Source organism: Bombus terrestris, unplaced genomic scaffold (assembly GCF_910591885.1).
Source record: "Bombus terrestris unplaced genomic scaffold, iyBomTerr1.2, whole genome shotgun sequence".
NCBI lineage: Eukaryota > Metazoa > Arthropoda > Insecta > Hymenoptera > Apidae > Bombus > Bombus terrestris.
In genome coordinates, this window is record NW_025963554.1 from 1,093,603 (window position 1) to 1,111,233 (window position 17,631).

A 17,631-nucleotide genomic window follows, 5' to 3' on the forward strand; every position below is an offset into this window, starting at 1 on the left:
TAATATTATGTAACGTCATACGTCAAACGTAGTGCTATATATCATTACACGTTATATATATATATTATACAATGTCATCCGGTATATAGTAATATTATGTAACGTCATACGTTATAACGTAGTGCTATATATCATTACACGTTGTATATATATATTATACAATGTTATACGGTATATAGTAATATTATGTAACGTCATACGTTATAAGGTAATAGTATACAACGTCATACGTTATAACGTAGTGCTATATATCATTACACGCTGTATAGTAATATTATACAATGTTATACGGTATATAGTAATATTATGTAACGTCATACGTTATAAGGTAATAGTATACAACGTCATACGTCATAACGTAATGCAATATAACGTTACACGTTGTATAGTGATAGTATATAATGTTATACGGTATATAGTAATATTATGTAACGTCATACGTTATAACGTAATGCAATAAAACGTTACACGTTGTATACTAATAGTATATAATGTTATACGTTATAGCGTAATGGTATATAACGTTATACGTTATAACGTAGTACTATATAACGTTGTACGTTATAACGTAATACTATAAAACGTTACACGTTGTATAGTAAAGTTATGTAACGTCATACGTTATAACGTAGTACTATATATTATTACACGTTGTATAGTAATAATATACAATGTTATACGGTATATAGTAATATTATGTAACGTCATACGTTATAAGGTAATAGTATATAACGTCATACGTTATAACCTAATGCAATATAACGTTATACGTTGTATAGTGATAGTATATAATGTTACACGGTATATAGTAATATTATGTAACGTCATACGTTATAACGTAATGCAATAAAACGTTACACGTTGTATACTAATAGAATATAACGTTACAACTATTACTATACAACATTAATATAACTACACGTTGTATAGTGATAGTATATAATGTTACACGGTATATAGTAATATTATGTAACGTCATACGTTATAACGTAGTGCTGTATATCATTACACGTTGTATAGTAATAGTACACAATGTTATCCGGTATATAGTAATATTCTGTAACGTCATACGTTATAACGTAGTGCTATATATCATTACACGTTGTATAGTGCTAGTACACAATGTTATACGGTATATAGTAATATTATGTAACGTCATACTTTATAAGATAATAGTATATAACGTCATACGTTATAACGTAATGCAATATAACGTTACACGTTGTATAGTGATAGTATATAATGTTATACGGTATATAGTAATATTATGTAACGTCATACGTCAAACGTAGTGCTATATATCATTACACGTTATATATATATATTATACAATGTCATCCGGTATATAGTAATATTATGTAACGTCATACGTTATAACGTAGTGCTATATATCATTACACGTTGTATATATATATTATACAATGTTATACGGTATATAGTAATATTATGTAACGTCATACGTTATAAGGTAATAGTATACAACGTCATACGTTATAACGTAGTGCTATATATCATTACACGCTGCATAGTAATATTATACAATGGTATACGGTATATAGTAATATTATGTAACGTCATACGTTATAAGGTAATAGTATACAACGTCATACGTCATAACGTAATGCAATATAACGTTACACGTTGTATAGTGATAGTATATAATGTTATACGGTATACAGTAATATTATGTAACGTCATACGTTATAACGTAATGCAATAAAACGTTACACGTTGTATACTAATAGTATATAATGTTATACGTTATAGCGTAATGGTATATAACGTTATACGTTATAACGTAGTACTATATAACGTTGTACGTTATAACGTAATACTATATAACGTTACACGTTGTATAGTAAAGTTATGTAACGTCATACGTTATAACGTAGTACTATATAACGTCATTCGTTATAACGAAGTACTATATAACGTTATACGTTATGACGAAATACTATATAACGTTATACGTTATAACGTAATAGTCTATAACGTCATACGTTATAACGTAGTGCTATATATCGTTACACGTTGTATAGTAATAGTATACAATGTTATACGGTATATAGTAATATTATGTAACGTCATACGTTATAACGTAGTGCTATATATTATTACACGTTGTATAGTAATAATATACAATGTTATACGGTATATAGTAATATTATGTAACGTCATACGTTATAAGGTAATAGTATATAACGTCATACGTTATAACCTAATGCAATATAACGTTATACGTTGTATAGTGATAGTATATAATGTTACACGGTATATAGTAATATTATGTAACGTCATACGTTGTAACGTAGTGCTGTATATCATTACACGTTGTATAGTAATAGTATACAATGTTATACGGTATATAGTAATATTATGTAACGTCATACGTTATAAGGTAATAGTATATAACGTCATACGTTATGACGTAAAGCAATATAACGTTACACGTTGTGTAGTGATAGTATATAATGTTATACGGTATATAGTAATATTATGTAACGTCATACGTTATAACGTAGTGCTATATATCATTACACGTTGTATAGTAATAGTACACAATGATATCCGGTATATAGTAATATTATGTAACGTCATACGGTATAACGTAGTACTATATAACGTCATTCGATATAACGAAGTACTATATAACGTTATACGTTATAACGAAATACTGTATAACGTTATACGTTATAACGTAATAGTATATAGCGTCATACGTTATAACTTAATGCAATATAACGTTACACTTTGTATAGTGATAGTATATAATGTTATACGGTATATAGTAATATTATGTAACGTCATACGTTATAACGTAATGCAATAATACGTTACACGTTGTATACTAATAGAATATAACGTTACAACTATTACTATACAACATTACTATAACTACACGTTGTATAGTGATAGTATATAATGTTACACGGTATATAGTAATATTATGTAACGTCATACGTTATAACGTAGTGCTGTATATCATTACACGTTGTATAGTAATAGTACACAATGTTATCCGGTATATAGTAATATTATGTAACGTCATACGTTATAACGTAGTGCTATATATCATTACACGTTGTATAGTAATAATATACAATGTTATACGGTATATAGTAATATTATGTAACGTCATACGTTATAAGGTAATAGTATATAACGTCATACGTTATAACCTAATGCAATATAACGTTATACGTTGTATAGTGATAGTATATAATGTTACACGGTATATAGTAATATTATGTAACGTCATACGTTGTAACGTAGTGCTGTATATCATTAAACGTTGTATAGTAATAGTACACAATGTTATCCGGTACATAGTAATATTATGTAACGTCATACGTTATAACGTAGTGCTATATATCATTACACGTTGTATAGTAATTGTACACAATGTTATACGGTATATAGTAATATTATGTAACGTCATACGTTATAAGCTAATAGTATATAACGTCATACGTTATAACCTAATGCAATATAACGTTATACGTTGTATAGTGATAGTATATAATGTTACACGGTATATAGTAATATTATGTAACGTCATACGTTGTAACGTAGTGCTGTATATCATTACACGTTGTATAGTAATAGTATACAATGTTATACGGTATATAGTAATATTATGTAACGTCATACGTTATAACGTAGTGCTATATATCATTACACGTTGTATATATACATTATACAATGTTATACGGTATATAGTAATATTATGTAACGTCATACGTTATAAGGTAATAGTATACAACGTCATACGTTATAACGTAGTGCTATATATCATTACACGCTGTATAGTAATATGATACAATGTTATACGGTATATAGTAATATTATGTAACGTCATACGTTATAAGGTAATAGTATACAACGTCATACGTCATAACGTAATGCAATTTAACGTTACACGTTGTATAGTGATAGTATATAATGTTATACGGTATATAGTAATATTATGTAACGTCATACGTTATAACGTAATGCAATAAAACGTTACACGTTGTATACTAGTAGTATATAATGTTATACGTTATAGCGTAATGGTATATAACGTTATACGTTATAACGTAGTACTATATAACGTTGTACGTTATAACGTAATACTATATAACGTTACACGTTGTATAGTAAAGTTATGTAACGTCATACGTTATAACGTAGTACTATATAACGTCATTTGTTATAACGAAGTACTATATAACGTTATACGTTATGTCGAAATACTATATAACGTTATACGTTATAACGTAATAGTCTATAACGTCATACGTTACAACGTAGTGCTATATATCGTTACACGTTGTATAGTAATAGTATACAATGTTATACGGTATATAGTAATATTATGTAACGTCATACGTTATAAGGTAATAGTATATAACGTCATACGTTATAACGTAGTGCTATATATCATTACACGTTATATATATATATTATACAATGTTATCCGGTATATAGTAATATTATGTAACGTCATACGTTATAACGTAGTGCTATATATCATTACACGTTGTATATATACATTATACAATGTTATACGGTATATAGTAATATTATGTAACGTCATACGTTATAAGGTAATAGTATACAACGTCATACGTTATAACGTAGTGCTATATATCATTACACGCTGTATAGTAATATTATACAATGTTATACGGTATATAGTAATATTATGTAACGTCATACGTTATAAGGTAATAGTATACAACGTCATACGTCATAACGTAATGCAATTTAACGTTACACGTTGTATAGTGATAGTATATAATGTTATACGGTATATAGTAATATTATGTAACGTCATACGTTATAACGTAATGCAATAAAACGTTACACGTTGTATACTAGTAGTATATAATGTTATACGTTATAGCGTAATGGTATATAACGTTATACGTTATAACGTAGTACTATATAACGTTGTACGTTATAACGTAATACTATATAACGTTACACGTTGTATAGTAAAGTTATGTAACGTCATACGTTATAACGTAGTACTATATAACGTCATTTGTTATAACGAAGTACTATATAACGTTATACGTTATGTCGAAATACTATATAACGTTATACGTTATAACGTAATAGTCTATAACTTCATACGTTACAACGTAGTGCTATATATCGTTACACGTTGTATAGTAATAGTATACAATGTTATACGGTATATAGTAATATTATGTAACGTCATACGTTATAACGTAGTGCTATATATCATTACACGTTGTATAGTAATAATATACAATGTTATACGGTATATAGTAATATTATGTAACGTCATGCGTTATAAGGTAATAGTATATAACGTCATACGTTATAACCTAATGCAATATAAAGTTATACGTTGTATAGTGATAGTATATAATGTTACACGGTATATAGTAATATTATGTAACGTCACACGTTGTAACGTAGTGCTGTATATCATTACACGTTGTATAGTAATAGTATACAATGTTATACGGTATATAGTAATATTATGTAACGTCATACGTTATAAGGTAATAGTATATAACGTCATACGTTATAACGTAATGCAATATAACGTTACACGTTGTATAGTGATAGTATATAATGTTATACGGTATATAGTAATATTATGTAACGTCATACGTTATAACGTAGTGCTATATATCATTACACGTTGTATATATATATTATACAATGTTATCCGATATATAGTAATATTATGTAACGTCATACGTTATAACGTAGTGCTATATATCATTACACGTTGTATAGTAATAGTACACAATGTTATCCGGTATATAGTAATGTTATGTAACGTCATACGTTATAAGCTAGTGCTATATATCATTACACGTTGTATATATATATTATACAATGTTATACGGTATATAGTAATATTATGTAACGTCATACGTTATAAGGTAATAGTATACAACGTCATACGTCATAACGTAATGCAATATAACGTTATACGTGGTATAGTGATAGTATATAATGTTACACGGTATATAGTAATATTATGTAACGTTATACGTTATAACGTAGTACTATATAACGTCATTCGTTATAACGAAGTACTATATAACGTTATACGTTATAACGAAATACTATATAACGTTTACGTTATAACGTAATAGTATATAACGTCATACGTTATAACTTAATGCAATATAAAGATTACACTTTGTATAGTGATAGTATATAATGTTATACGGTATATAGTAATATTATGTAACGTCATACGTTATAACGTAATGCAATAAAACGTTACACGTTGTATACTAATAGTATATAACGTTATAACTATTACTATACAACATTACTATAACTACACGTTGTATAGTGATAGTATATAATGTTACACGGTATATAGTAATATTATGTAACGTCATACGTTATAACGTAGTGCTGTATATCATTACACGTTGTATAGTAATAGTACACAATGTTATCCGGTATATAGTAATATTATGTAACGTCATACGTTATAACGTAGTGCTATATATCATTACACGTTGTATAGTAATAGTACACAATGTTATACGGTATATAGTAATATTATGTAACGTCATACGTTATAAGGTAATAGTATATAACGTCATACGTTATAACGTAATGCAATATAACGTTACACGTTGTATAGTGATAGTATATAATGTTATACGGTATATAGTAATATTATGTAACGTCATACGTTATACCGTAATGCAATAAAACGTTACACGTTGTATACTAATAGTATATAATGTTATACGTTATAGCGTAATGGTATATAACGTTATACGTTATAACGTAGTTCTATATAACGTTGTACGTTATAACGTAATACTATATAACGTTACACGTTGTATAGTAAAGTTTTGTAACGTCATACGTTATAACGTAGTACTATATAACGTCATTCGTTATAACGAAGTACTATATAACGTTATACGTTATGACGAAATACTATATAACGTTATACGTTATAACGTAATAGTATATAACGTCATACGTTATAACGTAATGCAATATAACGTTACACGTTGTATAGTAATAGTATACAATGTTATACGGTATATAGTAATATTATGTAACGTCATACGTTGTAACGTAGTGCTGTATATCATTACACGTTGTATAGTAATAGTATACAATGTTATACGTTATAGCGTAATGGTATATAACGTTATACGTTATAACGTAGTACTATATAACGTTGTACGTTATAACGTAATACTATATAACGTTACACGTTGTATAGTAAAGTTATGTAACGTCATACGTTATAACGTAGTACTATATAACGTCATTCGTTATAACGAAGTACTATATAACGTTATACGTTATGACGAAATACTATATAACGTCATACGTTATAACGTAGTACTATATAACGTCATTCGTTATAACGAAGTACTATATAACGTTATACGTTATGACGAAATACTATATAACGTTATACGTTATAACGTAATAGTCTATAACGTCATACGTTACAACGTAGTGCTATATATCGTTACACGTTGTATAGTAATAGTATACAATGTTATACGGTATATAGTAATATTATGTAACGTCATACGTTATAACGTAGTGCTATATATCATTACACGTTGTATAGTAATAATATACAATGTTATACGGTATATAGTAATATTATGAAACGTCATGCGTTATAAGGTAATAGTATATAACGTCATACGTTATAACCTAATGCAATATAACGTTATACGTTGTATAGTGATAGTATATAATGTTACACGGTATATAGTAATATTATGTAACGTCATACGTTATAACCTAGTGCTATATATCATTACACGTTGTATATATATATTATACAATGTTATACGGTATATAGTAATATTATGTAACGTCATACGTTATAAGGTAATACTATACAAAGTCATACGTTATAACGTAGTGCTATATATCATTACACGTTGTATAGTAATATTATACAATGTTATACGGTATATAGTAATATTATGTAACGTCATACGTTATAAGGTAATAGTATACAACCTCATACGTCATAACGTAATGCAATATAAAGTTATACGTTGTATAGTGATAGTATATAATGTTACACGGTATATAGTAATATTATGTAACGTCATACGTTATAACGTAGTACTATATAACGTCATTCGTTATAACGAAGTACTATATAACGTTATACGTTATAACGAAATACTATATAACGTTATACGTTATGACGAAATACTATATAACGTCATACGTTACAACGTAGTGCTATATATCGTTACACGTTGTATAGTAATAGTATACAATGTTATACGGTATATAGTAATATTATGTAACGTCATACGTTATAACGTAGTGCTATATATCATTACACGTTGTATATATATATTATACAATGTTATCCGGTATATAGTAATATTATGTAACGTCACACTTATAAGGTAATAGTATACAACGTCATACGTCATAACGTAATGCCATATAACGTTATACGTTGTATAGTGATAGTATATAATGTTACACGGTATATAGTAATATTATTTAACGTTATACGTTATAACGTAGTACTATATAACGTCATTCGTTATAACGAAGTACTATATAACGTTATACGTTATAACGAAATACTATATAACGTTTACGTTATAACGTAATAGTATATAACGTCATACGTTATAACTTAATGCAATATAAAGATTACACTTTGTATAGTGATAGTATATAATGTTATACGGTATATAGTAATATTATGTAACGTCATACGTTATAACGTAATGCAATAAAACGTTACACGTTGTATACTAATAGTACATAATGTTATACGTTATAGCGTAATGGTATATAACGTTATACGTTATAACGTAGTACTATATAACGTTGTACGTTATAACGTAATACTATATAACGTTACACGTTGTATAGTCAAGTTATGTAACGTCATACGTTATAACGTAGTACTATATAACGTCATTCGTTATGACGAAGTACTATATAACGTTATACGTTATGACGAAATACTATATAACGTTATACGTTATGACGAAATACTATATAACGTTATACGTTATAACGTAATAGTCTATAACGTCATACGTTATAACGTAGTGCTATATATCGTTACACGTTGTATAGTAATAGTATACAATGTTATACGGTATATAGTAATATTATGTAACGTCATACGTTATAACGTAGTGCTATATACCATTACACGTTGTATAGTAATAATATACAATGTTATACGGTATATAGTAATATTATGTAACGTCATACGTTATAAGGTAATAGTATATAACGTCATACGTTATAACCTAATGCAATATAACGTTATACGTTGTATGGTGATAGTATATAAGGTTACACGGTATATAGTAATATTATGTAACGTCATACGTTGTAACGTAGTGCTGTATATCATTACACGTTGTATAGTAATAGTATACAATGTTATACGGTATATAGTAATATTATGTAACGTCATACGTTATAAGGTAAGAGTATATAACGTCATACGTTATGACGTAATGCAATATAACGTTACACGTTGTATAGTGATAGTATATGATGTTATACGGTATATAGTAATATTATGTAACGTCATACGTTATAACGTAGTGCTATATATCATTACACGTTGTATAGTAATAGTACACAATGTTATCCGGTATATAGTAATATTATGTAACGTCATACGTTATAACGTAGTGCTATATATCATTACACGTTGTATATATATATTATACAATGTTATACGGTATATAGTAATATTATGTAACGTCATACGTTATAAGGTAATAGTATACAACGTCATACGTTATAACGTAGTGCTATATATCATTACACGTTGTATAGTAATATTATACAATGTTATACGGTATATAGTAATATTATGTAACGCCATACGTTATAAGGTAATAGTATACAACGTCATACGTCATAACGTAATGCAATATAACGTTATACGTTGTATAGCGATAGTATATAATGTTACACGGTATATAGTAATATTATGTAACGTCATACGTTATAACGTAGTACTATATAACGTCATTCGTTATAACGAAGTACTATATAACGTTATACGTTGTATCGAAATACTATATAACGTTATACGTTATAACGTAATAGAATATAACGTCATACGTTATAACTTAATGCAATATAACGTTACACTTTGTATAGTGATAGTATATAATGTTATACGGTATATAGTAACATTATGTAACGTCATACGTTATAACGTAATGCAATAAAACGTTACACGTTGTATAGTGATAGTATATTATGTTATACGGTGTATAGTAATATTATGTAACGTCATACGTTATAACGTAGTACTATATAACGTTGTACGTTATAACGTGATACTATATAACGTTATACGTTGTATAGTAAAATTATGTAACGTCATACGTTATAACGTAGTACTATATAACGTCATTCGTTATAACGAAGTACTATATAACGTTATACGTTATGGCGAAATACTATATAACGTTATACGTTATAACGTAATAGTCTATAACGTCATACGTTGTAACGTAATGCCATATATCGTTACACGTTGTATAGTAATAGTATACAATGTTATACGGTATATAGTAATATTATGTGACGTCATACGTTATAACGTAGTGCTATATACCATTACACGTTGTATAGTAATAATATACAATGTTATACGGTATATAGTAATATTATGTAACGTCATACGTTATAACGTAGTGCTGTATATCATTACACGTTGTATAGTAATAGTATACAATTTATACGGTATATAGTAATATTATGTAACTTCATACGTTATAAGGTAATAGTATATAACGTCATACGTTATAACGTAATGCAATATAACGTTACACGTTGTATAGTGATAGTATATTATGTTATACGGTATATAGTAATATTATGTAACGTCATACGTTATAACGTAGTACTATACAACGTTGTACGTTATAACGTAATAGTATATAACGTTATACGTTATAACGAAATACTATATAACGTTTTACGTTATAACGTAATGCAATATAACGTTATACGTTGTATAGTGATAGTATATAATGTTACACGGTATATAGTAATATTATGTAACGTCATACGTTATAAGGTAATAGTACATAACGTCATACGTTATAACGTAATGCAATAAAACGTTACACGTTGTATACTAATAGTATATAATGTTATACGTTATAGCGTAATGGTATATAACGTTATACGTTATAACGTAGTACTATATAACGTTGTACGTTATAACGTAATACTACATAACGTTACACGTTGTATAGTCAAGTTATGTAACGTCATACGTTATAACGTAGTACTATATAACGTCATTCGTTATGACGAAGTACTATATAACGTTATACGTTATGACGAAATACTATATAACGTTATACGTTATAACGTAATAGTCTATAACGTCATACGTTATAACGTAGTGCTATATATCGTTACACGTTGTATAGTAATAGTATACAATGTTATACGGTATATAGTAATATTATGTAACGTCATACGTTATAACGTAGTGCTATATATCATTACACGTTGTATAGTAATAGTACACAATGTTATCCGGTATATAGTAATATTATGTAACGTCATACGTTATAACGTAGTGCTATATATCATTACACGTTGTATATATATATTATACAATGTTATACGGTATATAGTAATATTATGTAACGTCATACGTTATAAGGTAATAGTATACAACGTCATACGTTATAACGTAGTGCTATATATCATTACACGTTGTATAGTAATATTATACAATGTTATACGGTATATAGTAATATTATGTAACGTCATACGTTATAAGGTAATAGTATACAACGTCATACGTCATAACGTAATGCAATATAACGTTATACGTTGTATAGTGATAGTATATAATGTTACACGGTATATAGTAATATTATGTAACGTCATACGTTATAACGTAGTACTATATAACGTCATTCGTTATAACGAAGTACTATATAACGTTATACGTTATATCGAAATACTATATAACGTTATACGTTATAACGTAATAGTATATAACGTCATACGTTATAACTTAATGCAATATAACGTTACACTTTGTATAGTGATAGTATATAATGCTATCCGGTATATAGTAATATTATGTAACGTCATACGTTATAACGTAATGCAATAAAACGTTACACGTTGTATAGTAATAGTATATAACGTTATAACTATTACTATACAACATAACTATAACTACACGTTGTATAGTAATAGTATATAACGTTATACGTTATAGCGTAATGGTATATAACGTTATATGTTATAACGTAGTGCTATATAACGTTACACGTTGTATAGTAATAGTATACAATGTTATACGGTATATAGTAAAATTATGTAACGTCATACGTTATAACGTAGTACTATATAACGTTGTACGTTATAACGTAATACTATATAACGTTATACGTTGTATAGTAAAATTATGTAACGTCATACGTTATAACGTAGTGCTGTATATCATTAAACGTTGTATAGTAATAGTACACAATGTTATCCGGTACATAGTAATATTATGTAACGTCATACGTTATAACGTAGTGCTATATAGCATTACACGTTGTATAGTAATAGTACACAATGTTATACGGTATATAGTAATATTATGTAACGTCATACGTTATAAGGTAATAGTATATAACGTCATACGTTATAACTTAATGCAATATAACGTTATACGTTGTATAGTGATAGTATATAATGTTACACGGTATATAGTAATATTATGTAACGTCATACGTTGTAACGTAGTGCTGTATATCATTACACGTTGTATAGTAATAGTACACAATGTTATACGGTATATAGTAATATTATGTAACGTCATACGTTATAAGGTAATAGTATATAACGTCATACGTTATAACTTAATGCAATATAACGTTATACGTTGTATAGTGATAGTATATAATGTTACACGGTATATAGTAATATTATGTAACGTCACACGTTGTAACGTAGTGCTGTATATCATTACACGTTGTATATATATATTATACAATGTTATACGGTATATAGTAATATTATGTAACGTCATGCGTTATAAGGTAATAGTATATAACGTCATACGTTATAACCTAATGCAATATAACGTTATACGTTGTATAGTGATAGTATATAATGTTACACGGTATATAGTAATATTATGTAACGTCATACGTTATAACGTAGTACTATATAACGTCATTCGTTATAACGAAGTACTATATAACGTTATACGTTATAACGAAATACTATATAACGTTATACGTTATGACGAAATACTATATAACGTCATACGTTACAACGTAGTGCTATATATCGTTACACGTTGTATAGTAATAGTATACAATGTTATACGGTATATAGTAATATTATGTAACGTCATACGTTATAACGTAGTGCTATATATCATTACACGTTGTATAGTAATAATATACAATGTTATACGGTATATAGTAATATTATGTAACGTCATGCGTTATAAGGTAATAGTATATAACGTCATACGTTATAACCTAATGCAATATAACGTTATACGTTGTATAGTGATAGTATATAATGTTACACGGTATATAGTAATATTATGTAACGTCACACGTTATAAGGTAATAGTATACAACGTCATACGTCATAACGTAATGCAATATAACGTTATACGTTGTATAGTGATAGTATATAATGTTATACGGTATATAGTAATATTATGTAACGTCATACGTTATAACGTAGTGCTATATATCATTACACGTTGTATATATATATTATACAATGTTATCCGGTATATAGTAATATTATGTAACGTCACACGTTATAAGGTAATAGTATACAACGTCATACGTCATAACGTAATGCCATATAACGTTATACGTTGTATAGTGATAGTATATAATGTTACACGGTATATAGTAATATTATTTAACGTTATACGTTATAACGTAGTACTATATAACGTCATTCGTTATAACGAAGTACTATATAACGTTATACGTTATAACGAAATACTATATAACGTTTACGTTATAACGTAATAGTATATAACGTCATACGTTATAACGTAGTGCTATATATCATTACACGTTGTATAGTAATATTATACAATGTTATACGGTATATAGTAATATTATGTAACGCCATACGTTATAAGGTAATAGTATACAACGTCATACGTCATAAGGTAATGCAATATAACGTTATACGTTGTATAGCGATAGTATATAATGTTACACGGTATATAGTAATATTATGTAACGTCATACGTTATAACGTAGTACTATATAACGTCATTCGTTATAACGAAGTACTATATAACGTTATACGTTATATCGAAATACTATATAACGTTATACGTTATAACGTAATAGAATATAACGTCATACGTTATAACTTAATGCAATATAACGTTACACTTTGTATAGTGATAGTATATAATGTTATACGGTATATAGTAACATTATGTAACGTCATACGTTATAACGTAATGCAATAAAACGTTACACGTTGTATAGTGATAGTATATTATGTTATACGGTGTATAGTAATATTATGTAACGTCATACGTTATAACGTAGTACTATATAACGTTGTACGTTATAACGTAATACTATATAACGTTATACGTTGTATAGTAAAATTATGTAACGTCATACGTTATAACGTAGTACTATATAACGTCATTCGTTATAACGAAGTACTATATAACGTTATACGTTATGGCGAAATACTATATAACGTTATACGTTATAACGTAATAGTCTATAACGTCATACGTTATAACGTAATGCCATATATCGTTACACGTTGTATAGTAATAGTATACAATGTTATACGGTATATAGTAATATTATGTGACGTCATACGTTATAACGTAGTGCTATACACCATTACACGTTGTATAGTAATAATATACAATGTTATACGGTATATAGTTATATTATGTAACGTCATACGTTATAACGTAGTGCTGTATATCATTACACGTTGTATAGTAATAGTATACAATTTATACGGTATATAGTAATATTATGTAACGTCATACGTTATAAGGTAATAGTATATAACGTCATACGTTATAACGTAATGCAATATAACGTTACACGTTGTATAGTGATAGTATATTATGTTATACGGTATATAGTAATATTATGTAACGTCATACGTTATAACGTAGTACTATACAACGTTGTACGTTATAACGTAATAGTATATAACGTTATACGTTATAACGAAATACTATATAACGTTTTACGTTATAACGTAATGCAATATAACGTTATACGTTGTATAGTGATAGTATACAATGTTACACGGTATATAGTAATATTATGTAACGTCATACGTTATAAGGTAATAGTACATAACGTCATACGTTATAACGTAATGCAATAAAACGTTACACGTTGTATACTAATAGTATATAATGTTATACGTTATAGCGTAATGGTATATAACGTTATACGTTATAACGTAGTACTATATAACGTTGTACGTTATAACGTAATACTACATAACGTTACACGTTGTATAGTCAAGATATGTAACGTCATACGTTATAACGTAGTACTATATAACGTCATTCGTTATGACGAAGTACTATATAACGTTATACGTTATGACGAAATACTATATAACGTTATACGTTATAACGTAATAGTCTATAACGTCATACGTTATAACGTAGTGCTATATATCGTTATACGTTGTATAGTAATAGTATACAATGTTATACGGTATATAGTAATATTATGTAACGTCATACGTTATAACGTAGTGCTATATATCATTACACGTTGTATAGTAATAGTACACAATGTTATCCGGTATATAGTAATATTATGTAACGTCATACGTTATAACGTAGTGCTATATATCATTACACGTTGTATATATATATTATACAATGTTATACGGTATATAGTAATATTATGTAACGTCATACGTTATAAGGTAATAGTATACAACGTCATACGTTATAACGTAGTGCTATATATCATTACACGTTGTATAGTAATATTATACAATGTTATACGGTATATAGTAATATTATGTAACGTCATACGTTATAAGGTAATAGTATACAACGTCATACGTCATAACGTAATGCAATATAACGTTATACGTTGTATAGTGATAGTATATAATGTTACACGGTATATAGTAATATTATGTAACGTCATACGTTATAACGTAGTACTATATAACGTCATTCGTTATAACGAAGTACTATATAACGTTATACGTTATATCGAAATACTATATAACGTTATACGTTATAACGTAATAGTATATAACGTCATACGTTATAACTTAATGCAATATAACGTTACACTTTGTATAGTGATAGTATATAATGCTATCCGGTATATAGTAATATTATGTAACGTCATACGTTATAACGTAATGCAATAAAACGTTACACGTTGTATAGTAATAGTATATAACGTTATAACTATTACTATACAACATAAATATAACTACACGTTGTATAGTAATAGTATATAACGTTATACGTTATAGCGTAATGGTATATAACGTTATATGTTATAACGTAGTGCTATATAACGTTACACGTTGTATAGTAATAGTATACAATGTTATACGGTATATAGTAAAATTATGCAACGTCATACGTTATAACGTAGTACTATATAACGTTGTACGTTATAACGTAATACTATATAACGTTATACGTTGTATAGTAAAATTATGTAACGTCATACGTTATAACGTAGTGCTGTATATCATTAAACGTTGTATAGTAATAGTACACAATGTTATCCGGTACATAGTAATATTATGTAACGTCATACGTTATAACGTAGTGCTATATATCATTACACGTTGTATAGTAATAGTACACAATGTTATACGGTATATAGTAATATTATGTAACGTCATACGTTATAAGGTAATAGTATATAACGTCATACGTTATAACGTAATGCAATATAACGTTATACGTTGTATAGTGATAGTATATAATGTTACACGGTATATAGTAATATTATGTAACGTCATACGTTGTAACGTAGTGCTGTATATCATTACACGTTGTATAGTAATATTATACAATGTTATACGGTATATAGTAATATTATGTAACGTGATACGTTATAAGGTAATAGTATATAACGTCATACGTTATGACGTAATGCAATATAACGTTACACGTTGTATAGTGATAGTATATAATGTTATACGGTATATAGTAATATTATGTAACGTCATACGTTATAACGTAGTGCTATATATCATTACACGCTGTATATATATATTATACAATGTTATCCGGTATATAGTAATATTATGTAACGTCATACGTTATAACGTAGTGCTATATATCATTACACGTTGTATATATATATTATACAATGTTATACGGTATATAGTAATATTATGTAACGTCATACGTTATAAGGTAATAGTATACAAAGTCATACGTTATAACGTAGTGCTATATATCATTACACGCTGTATAGTAATATTATACAATGTTATACGGTATATAGTAATATTATGTAACGTCATACGTTATAAGGTAATAGTATACAACGTCATACGTCATAACGTAATGCAATATAACGTTATACGTTGTATAGTGATAGTATATAATATTACACGGTATATAGTAATATTATGTAACGTCATACG